Here is a 10,009-nt window from a genome sequence, read left to right on the forward strand (position 1 = left end):
TACATAATTTAGACAGATGAAGCACTAGCCAAAAGTTTTATCTGATTAATGGTGTTAAGGGTATCCTGGTGAACTTACTTGGGTTTTTAGAAGAGTGCAAATAACATAGGTTATATGTTGTGCCTGTCATTTTTACTGCCAAATGCACCACAACCACACATGAAACTGCTTATGATGAAGCTAAAGTGTCAAGGTAACCATGGGAGGAGATCAAGACTCATCTGAGCAAAAATTTGGGCTTCCTGCTCTACTTTACATTCTGGACATAAAATATAAATATTTCAATCATAGCACTGTTTCTCTGAGGTCCTTTTTTTGGTTTTTTTTCTGGTTTATTTTGTTTTGTTATTACTGGCTTTGATATTGCCTAGCTCAAAATGCTTAGCAAGTTTTCTTGGAAGCCTGGAAGAGACACACTAGAGTTTTGTGTACTACAGCTGATTCCCCAGAGATGTTTTGAAGTTTCCTTCACTGGAGATACTCAAGAAGTATCTGGATGCTATCCTGTGCCACGTGCTCTCGGATGACACTGCCTGAGTAGGTTGGACAAAATGACTCATGGTGGTTCCTTCCCACCTGACCCATTCTGTGATTCTGTGAAGCCTGAGGGTATTCCATAGTGCTGATCCTCAGAGCATCACTGACTCAGGCTGATAAATTGAGCCAGTTTAGAATATCAATATGTGGGTCAAACTCAGAAGTCACACTCAGAATCTACTGTGCCAATTCTAAAAACTCTGACTGTCTTTTTGGGTTGAGCACATCACTTACAAAACCAGTCATGTTGCTCTGAATTGAGCTAACTTAGGATCACATTTAATGTTTAATAGTTGGTGTGTTTAAGGCTAGTGGTGATACTTAAGAATCATTGTTTACCAGCATTTATCTACTCCTTCCTGCTCTGGTTGCTTGCAATTCAGGAAATTTCTCTAACTTGTTTGGGTCTTTGTCCCTCATTATGTTAATTTTTGAGTCTGAAAAAGAGTATTAGAGAAATTAACATTTGTCTGTTCTGACAGTATTGTCGTGTCAAAAGTAGTAAAGATGTGAAACAAATGGCTATTGACATGACTGATCTTGTCTTCTTTGAAAACTTAATCTGCACTCATCCATTTTGCTCCTCTTCATTCCACTACCCACACTGCAGTCATTCACATCTTTGAGAGCCACATGATGACACTGACACCTAAAGTGTAAGGTAGCCCCCAAAGTAGATGTTTACACAAACTTTTTTTTTCAAGGCATCTACAGTGTACACCCACAGCTGTGGTAAATTAAGTCAATATAAAGTAACTGGTCCTCTCCTCCTACCTGACTGTGGTTTGCATGAACATCTAATCTCTTCATTCAGTTTTGCCCTCTGTTTTGCCTCTGTTTGGTATGATCCTGCTCCTTCCCATTTGATGCACTACTTATCACATTGTGTCTGCCATGTCTCTGGCATTACCCATCTGTGATATTGATGCATGCGAACTAATTCCATTAACAAGCTTGCAGGCTGACAAAAGTTTTACACATCTGCAGTCTCCTTCCTCTTTCTCCATTGCATAAAACTCAAAGAATTGATCTTCAGGGCCTAGCCTGCAACCTCATTGATATTAGCAGCTTGATGACACACCCTATGTGCCTGTTAGCACTGTTCTGTATCAGTGTCAAGCAAAACAGATAATTGATAATATCTGACATAACTAGGCAGGAATTCATAGCTTCACAGAAGACAGTGCGCTGCTTTATCATCCTGCTGGTAGAGTGGCTTGGGAAAACTTGTCTTGGGATGTAACAGGAAATATGCTTGAATCATGGAATTCTTTGCCTAAAAATTACTATGCAATAGGGTGCACCTATTTGTGTAAGATATCAAGCTTCTGTGTGGCTACTGCTGAAATACAGAAATAGCTATTTTTAAGAACATGGTTCTTTCTCTGTTATGCTGCTTCACAGGTGCCTCGAAAACCAGTGGAAAAATCAGAATCAGTTCTGAGGCCACAGAAAACAAAAAAACCAACATCACCCTAGCAGTTCCAGCACTACAGCATGAACTACTGGACAAGAGTAAAGTAGCTGCAGCTTGAATTTAAGCTGACAAATCATCCCATTGCATATCACCTTCTGGAGCCAAGAATGCAAGTTCACTTTAGAAGGAGCTAATTGCACTGGAAATATAGCAGTAAGAATCATCTCATTAAACAAAAGCATATCCATTAAAATATTAGAGGACTTTGTCCCAGCCATGGAGCTGTAACATGAGAAATTCTATATGCTCTTTTTTGTTCTTTGTTATCCAAGAGAATGTTGCTATATGAGCAGTCAGTTACCTAATAAGAGAGAGGGGAAAACCAATTTTTGATGAAGTGGTCATTAAGGTTTGCGAAGAAATTAATTTTATTATATCCCTCAGGGCTATCAACATTGAAAAAAAACTGCTGGAGTTACAATGAGGTTTGAAGAAAAGGGTTCCTGAACTGTGCAAGTCCAACTGATCAGACACATATCCTCATTCTGTGCCTGTGAATGTATTGCCAAGATAGGATAATATTCCATTGGCATTTTTTTGTATAGACAAGGTAGAATACTCATGGACACAAACATTGGATGCATAGTGTGCAATGCCAAAATAGTTTTTAAATGTGCCTTCTTTCAGTAAGGGCAAACCAAGTAACCAAATCATTTGGATTAATGCATCCACACCACTGTACAGCTAAAGTTATTCTGGATTTTTCTGCTTGGTACACAGAGCTAGAGAAGGACTCTGTTTATTTGGACTGATTCCGTTTTTTCACTGTTACTGGAGATCAGTAGTGTCGAAAAAGAAAGAAGACACATGTATGTTTAAATTAAACTGAAAATCATGCAACCACTACTTGGAAAATATTTTCCCTCATTCACCTTATTAAATTCTTAATGAATTTCTCATGTCTCCAGCACTGCAGATCAGGTGGCTGCTGATAATTTGGGATCCTTTGGTTTGTCTCCAAGAAATGGAACAGTATATTGTACAGCTCAGAGTAACTGAGAACAAGTTCTTGGCAGCTGAAATATGACCTTTCAGGTCTAAAATAAGTCTCTTAGAGCTTCATCATGTTCTGTTATCTCCTCTTTCAGTGTTATGAAATTCGTCTCAAAGTAACTCAGTCACCATTCTCTGATAGCCTTCAGTCTCATTTTCTTCTCTGTTTAACCTTACATTGATTACACTGTTCTTCTGCTTCCATTTCTCTTCATTCTTGCATTCCTTTCTTTTTTCCTTCTTCTCAACTTCCTGCTCTTCTCATCACTATCAAAGTACCCTATCAAATTCAGAATTCTGCTACTCTGCTGGATGGTCTTCTACGTAACAGATTTATCTGTCGTTTTTCAGACACAGTTGGAGTTTTTCCTGAAGAAAGGAAAACAAGAAATTATAGAACACTTGTGTTCTGTGTATTCCTTACATATGGTGCTGTACATGAAGAAGTAAGTTTTAGCTATAAAGACTGTTCTTTCTCTGGGTTTTCCATTTTTACCTACATCCAGATCCCTACATGTCAGACCTTCATTAAAGAGGTGATGAGACAATTTTATCTTTAAAATTTACCAAGAAACTTGTCCATGCAGAAAAGAGGAGGAGAAAGAATGACAAGAAACAACACAGCCAACAGATAGGATCAATAGTGGATATCTTGAAAATATTCCACACCATTATTGCTTTAGGAGATTTCCACAGTTTCAGAAGTTTCAACTTCTTCATTATAAGAAGCAGAAGGGCAAGCATTTATCTCTCCTGTACAATGGCCAGCAATAGAACTCAAGGGCATTGTTCTGTGTCAGTCTTTTGACACAATCTGTTGATTGTGCACGGTCTGTTGCCCGTGCCAGAGAATCTTTAAGTTGGGTATTAGAAAAACATTTTTCACCTGGAGGGGGATTGGGCACTGGATCAGGCTCCCCAAGGAAGTGGTCTCAGCACCAAGCCTAACAGAGTTCAAGAAGTGTTTGGACAATGCCCTCAGGCACATGGAGTGATTTTTAGCATTGCTCTGTCCATGGCCAGAGTTAGAACTGATGATACTTGTGGGTCCTTTCCAACTCAGCATACTCTATGATTCTATGACTCTATGTCAAAATGGAAAGAAAAGTAATTAATCTAGCCTGCTATCATTCCAGCTATACTACCTGTGAAGAGGAGAATTTGTACATGATAGATAAGCTTCTAGAAGGACAAGTTAAAAATACGAGGAAACTAAAATTGTCTTAATTTGTTCTGAATATGTTAGACTAAGAATTGTCTTCATTAGAACCTGGCAAACATTGTATTGTTTGTACACTGTGAATCAACATCAGGTCAGGAAATTTGGGGAGGCAGAAAGTTTCTTTATAAGAATTCATGACATCTACTATTTTGACTGTTACATTTACAATTCTATTACAAACACAATTTCCTTTTCTAATACACTGAAGAGCTGGAGAGTATTGCTTGAAGTTGGGCCTTTATTAATTAATATATTTATTAACTTAAGACCCTCCATAATTTTGAAGTTACTATTAGTAACTTAGAAAAAGGAAAAAATGTGTTTGTGGATAACAACACCAGAGGCAACATCAGCCAAATCAAGTAGAGAAAGCAGATATGTAAGAACCCACTTAAATATTTTGTAATAGCCATTGTAATAAGACTGAAGATGATTTACCTCCATCCTAGGCTTCTGTCTTTTCTGTGCAAGAAACCTCTTCTGCACTCTCTGAATGTCTGAATAGCTCCTAAGAGCTGTAAATAAATGTCTCTTTGGAGCTTTATCATATTTGTGAAGAGATTGTCATACATTCACAGGCATTGTCTTCTGCTCATATTGCAGACCCATTCTCAGCTATTCCTGATACATTTTAGGTAGAGCCTCATTAAGAAAAATTAAGTTCTTTCTTGCCCTTTCAGGGTCATATCTCAGATGTGGATCCAAAGCAGCACCTGCATGAGACATTCACATATACCTACACCATTACTTTGTTTTAATCTGCAGAATTATTCAGTTAGTATAAATTTGACAATCATGTAAGCCAGCATATTGCTTCCACGTTGTACTGGGCTTACATGGCAAGGCTTTAGCATTGGGTGGTCTGCAGGTGTTATCTATGAGAGGCCAAATGGCTCCAAAATAGATTCCCTGTTGTCCAAAGCTTAGACCATAGGTGATGCTGGCAAATCCTCACATTTATGAAAGTGTAAAAAATGCTGCATAACAGCTGTGAGGCAAAGGAGTGATAAAAAATGTGAGAGAAACAACCCTGCATACACCAAGGTTGCTGAAAAATGAGAGGGAGGAGGTGCTCCCAGTGCTGGAGCAAAGGTTTGCCTGTAGCCCATGACAAAGGCCATGACAAAGAAAATTGTCCCCCTATGCAAAATGAAGAACCATGTCAGAGCAGATATCCACCCAGCAGCCCACAGAGGACCCCACACCAGAGCAGGAGCAGTTACTTTATATCAACTTGGTGAGATTCAAGTGTTGATCTTAGCATGTTCTCTCAGGCAGTGGAAAGGCTAGACCCAGACCTATGGCATAGCTGAAAGGCTGAATTGTATTTTTCACATCTATGGGGATAAAATGACAGGGAACCTAAGAACAAAACTTATAGAAATGGTAAACAATAATAACAGCGGAATGTGACTCACAATTAAGATAAAACTAGTAAGAGCTCTGAAGCAAGGACAACTTTAAAAAAGCTCTAAAAGAAGTGAGATTCAAAACATAAATTAGAGATAAATTAAATATTTTGTGTTTAAAGCACTCAGGGTGATCAGAATAACTTGAGGAATGTGATCTTTCTTCACCAGGGAACGGGCAGAAGGAACCATATTAAAGAAACAAGCCATCATAAACAGACATTTGTTGTGATCTTCCCTTCCCCATTTAGATAGCCTTATATGACATTTATAAGTAGACTCAGTTACAAAGAAGGCTGAAGGGTGACCTGACCTCATGGCTCTCTACAGCTTCCTGAGGAGGTGGAGAGGGAGGTGCTTATCTCCCTGCTGTCCAGTGTTAGGACACATGGGAATGGTTCTAAGCTGCACCAGATGAAGTTTAGACTTTGGAACTATCTCCTTACCAAGACGGTGGTTAAAAAATGTCAGAGGCTTCATAGAGAGCCTCTGACAGAGTGTTTCAGTATTAATGAATCAATTGGACAATGAGCTTAATAACCGTCTTTGACTTTTGATCAGTCCTGAAACTGTCAGGCAGTAAAACTAGATGATCACTTTAGATTCCTTCCAGCTGAAATATTCTATTCTATTCTATTCTATTCTATTCTATTCTATTCTATTCTATTCTATTTAATAGAAACTGTACCTGGTATTAATCCAATTTCTTTACAGTAAAGTAGTCCTACTTTCAAGTTCTTTGGAAATTGCAACTAAAATAATTCCTTTCTCCAGTATCTGACCAATATTCCCTGGTTTCCATAACCCTGACCCACCCTCAAAGGTATGAGAGTGCTATATTCCGTTGTCCTATACCTAGTAGGCTACATTTCTGTGTGCCATTGTGTATGGTTTATGTCTAGAAAGACATATAAGGCTCTTTTTGTTGCTTTTGTATTCATTATAGGGCTTTTGTCTCTTTAATTCTACCATTTCCATACTCTAATGTCACTAACTGTTTTCCATAGTTTCTTCAAGTTCTTTCTCTTCATGGTCAGATTAAAATCAGTACAGTTTAGTGATGAATAGAAAAAAGTTACAGAGATGGTAAATCAGTTTAGACTGTGTATGCTCCCATTTATGCTGCAAGTCAGGATTCAAATTCAGATCAGCAAAAAACATAAAAACTACTTTTTAAAGATACATTTCTCATGGTGGCATGTGTTTTCAGATCATCCTCTGAATGTGGCAGAGGTGTGGATGGGGAACACCAGTTCTGCCCCATTCCTAATCCACATTTAAGAGTATTTGCAAACAGATATTATTTCACAAGAAAAACAGATTAACAGATTGATTTATTTTCCCTCTTTCCAAGTGCTACTTTTAAACACAAAGAAGAAATAGGCATTTGGAAACAAGAAAGCAGAAAAAGAATGATCAGATGCTTCTAGGCAGATTTGCCACTTGAATTTTCCATGTTGCACCCATTTCACAGCCATTCTTTGAAAACATTCACACTGTTTTGTGGGACTGTGAACGGCCCAAAACAAAACAGAGCTGAATGCTTTAGAACAAAACAGGGGCTGGTCATTTCCTCCAATATCTGGTCTATCTGCCTCATGCCTGGAGCGAGGCAATGAAGGAAGAAGGGAGAAATGTCATGGTGGAAGTTCCACGGTGCTGAAGTTCAGAATAAATCTGTCTCCTGGCAACTCTGCACATTTGCTTTCCTTTCCCTCTACCCACTGTTGTGGTACAGCAGAATACAAAGTCAGCAACAACTTTATATCTTCCTGCTGAAAAAAATGACTGAATGCAAGACAGAGTAAATATAAATGTGAATCAGAAAATGGAGCCTCTCCTACCCAGACATGTCCGTCCTTCCATGTAAAAAGGTGATGAAAATACTACTCCTGCATAATCATCTGGCTTTTAAATCTAGAGACTTGAGGAAGAGGAGAGGTTCCAGTGTTAATGCCTGAACAGCACTCCTGCTGTGTTGCCCAGTGTTCTAGTAACAATACCAACTGCTGAGGACTAAAACTAGTCCTCTCTGCCTACACCTTGCTCTCCCAATCTCTTCCTAACTCTGTTTTCACTCTTGCCACTTCTAAATTTAAGTCAGATATCTTAAACTAGGACATGAATGTTTTAAGATTAACATTCAAAACTCAATTTTACATGAGCTTACTACTCTCTGAGCCAGTCTGGTTCTGGCCTCAGATGAAGCAGGTTTCCCTTTATCATTTCTTTACTTCTTTCGTCTCAGAAAGAAGTGAAGCAACCAGGAAAATGGTTTTAACTAACACATGATTATTATCATAGCTGGGATTAAGGAGTTAATATCCAGCTGAGTGGTGGTAGCCTCTGAAGATGAACTGACTCCCTCTCTTGCAACTGTGGTATTGAGTTCAAATCTGCATATATGATGGACAGGCAAGCCCTGCTTTTCACAGGCACTGGCCTCAACTTACAGATGGACAAGGCCTCAAATGACACAAGAAAGCTCCCTGGAACACTCCATTTGTCTAAATCACATTCTGTCCCTGATGATAAAAGAAGAAAATCCATTTTAAGAATGAACCTGCTCATAATATCCACATTTCCTAGTAAGGATTTTTCAGGCAGGAAGTAGTCCAAAGGAAAAGATTTTAAATATTCTTAGATTTCTTTTATGAGCCAGTCTATTAGCTCCTAATTTCATAGACCTTTTGACACAATCAAAGGCAGCTTTCCCTCTTGTCTTACAGGTACTCTGTTCCAAGCTGGAGCCAGAAATAAGCCTGTATGTAATGTGACTCAGGTGACTGATCACATTAAAAAGAGTAAAAACCAGTGACAGAAAATTTGCAAAGAACGAGTGGCCTGCTATGTTTTGCATGATTCATTGTTGGCCAGTGAATAAATTTATTAAATGACATCTCAGAGACTGGGAAAAAAGAGTGGGTGGCAAAGAATACAATGTATTTCTATCACCTCTCTCCATCTCTATTAACAGAATGGGGGAGGAGGGGTACCTGCTGCCCTAAAAGTTAAGCCAGATGCAGAATTTCCTTTGCTAAAGATTACTTCAACAACTCGCAGTGTGTGCTTGTTATTCCCCAAACTTTCTTTCTGCTCTGAAATCCTGTGCTACCCTCCTGTGACATTTTCCTGCATGTGCTCCACTGAAGTTTGGGTCTATTGTTTCACAACAAGGGAGCTCATCCTTCAGCAGTTACTTATTTATTGAGGTCACCCGAGGTCAGTGATGTGGGTTTTATGGGGTGCTTTTTTTTTTTAGAATATGGTCAGGCTGGTGTTTGGAATTCCTTTAATTTTGCAAGGAGAGAGGTTGATGGTGGGGGAGATTCATTTTAAAATTAGGTACCTCTCAATAATCACATAGTTCTATACCTGCATTTTATGCATAACTGCAAATTTTCAGTGTGTCACCATCCTGTCCTGATTTTGGTTTGATACTAATGGGCTCATATAGCTTTTCATGACCAGGATCTTAGTTCTTTATTTTTCACTGATGGTGTTTTTTTTTTTTTGTTTTGTTTTGTTTTGGTTTTTGTTGTTTTTTTATTTATTTGTGTGTGTTTTATGCAGCAAGGAAGGGCTACTCTGCCTTACCTCTCACATTTCCTCCTTGCCTGGGTGACAGGGGATTTGTTGACATTTGCTGCATGTCCTGTCGCTATTATAAATCGGAAGCTACATTTCAAGCTTCAGCACACTCAGAGTTAAGCTGCACTGGAAAGTGACAATGAAAAATATAAATGTAAGAAATTTGAAGATGTGAAAAGGGAATTATTTGGGGAGCCTTTTATTTTAAAGCATTTTAAAATGGAGTGAGAAAAAAAATCCTTGTCAGGATTTTTAATGTAAACTTTTTAAAGTTGGGTTGGGGCTTTTTTTGTTTTGTTTTCTAAGCTGAATGCTTAAAGTTATGGTTCTAACTCTTTGTTTAGTCACCAGAGTTTACCACTCTAAAATCTTCCCCTGAAACAATCCTTAGTACAAAAAAATATAGGTTTTGTGATAAAAATTTTCCAGAAATCTGAAAGTGCCCTTATAAATAGTGCTTGTTGTCAAGATTTTAAAGAACTGAGAAATTTGATGAAAACCACTCACATTTCTGCTTATATAATATACAATAATTGAATACCATCTATTGCAAAAAATAACAAAGAAAACCCAAAGCAAAGTAAATTTTACAAATCATGCCAAATAAAATATTTCATCTGACCAGACATCAATATTTCTTTTATAATTTCTTTTATAATTTCACTTTATGGGAAATTTCTATAAAAATGTTTTTTCTTTTCTGTTCTATACCTAAAGGGAAGGGGTGTTTTTTTAATCAGGATATTTCTGCTAAAACTCCAGTGGATTTTCTTGTTATTT

The 10,009-nt window shown here is 38.0% G+C and overlaps 1 long non-coding RNA gene across 1 annotated transcript; it reads right to left on the reverse strand.

Moving 5' to 3' along the window:
- Positions 1-426: 426 nt before the first annotated feature.
- LOC137465892 (uncharacterized) lies at positions 427-9,377 on the reverse strand. The gene is made up of 3 exons (XR_010994875.1): positions 9,236-9,377; positions 2,887-3,376; positions 427-1,186 (listed from the first exon to the last, which is right to left on the reverse strand). It is a non-coding gene; the product is annotated as an uncharacterized lncRNA (long non-coding RNA).
- Between the last annotated feature and the right edge of the window lie 632 nt (positions 9,378-10,009).

Source organism: Anomalospiza imberbis, chromosome 2 (genome assembly GCF_031753505.1).
Source record: "Anomalospiza imberbis isolate Cuckoo-Finch-1a 21T00152 chromosome 2, ASM3175350v1, whole genome shotgun sequence".
In the NCBI taxonomy this organism is placed as follows: Eukaryota; Metazoa; Chordata; class Aves; order Passeriformes; family Viduidae; genus Anomalospiza; species Anomalospiza imberbis.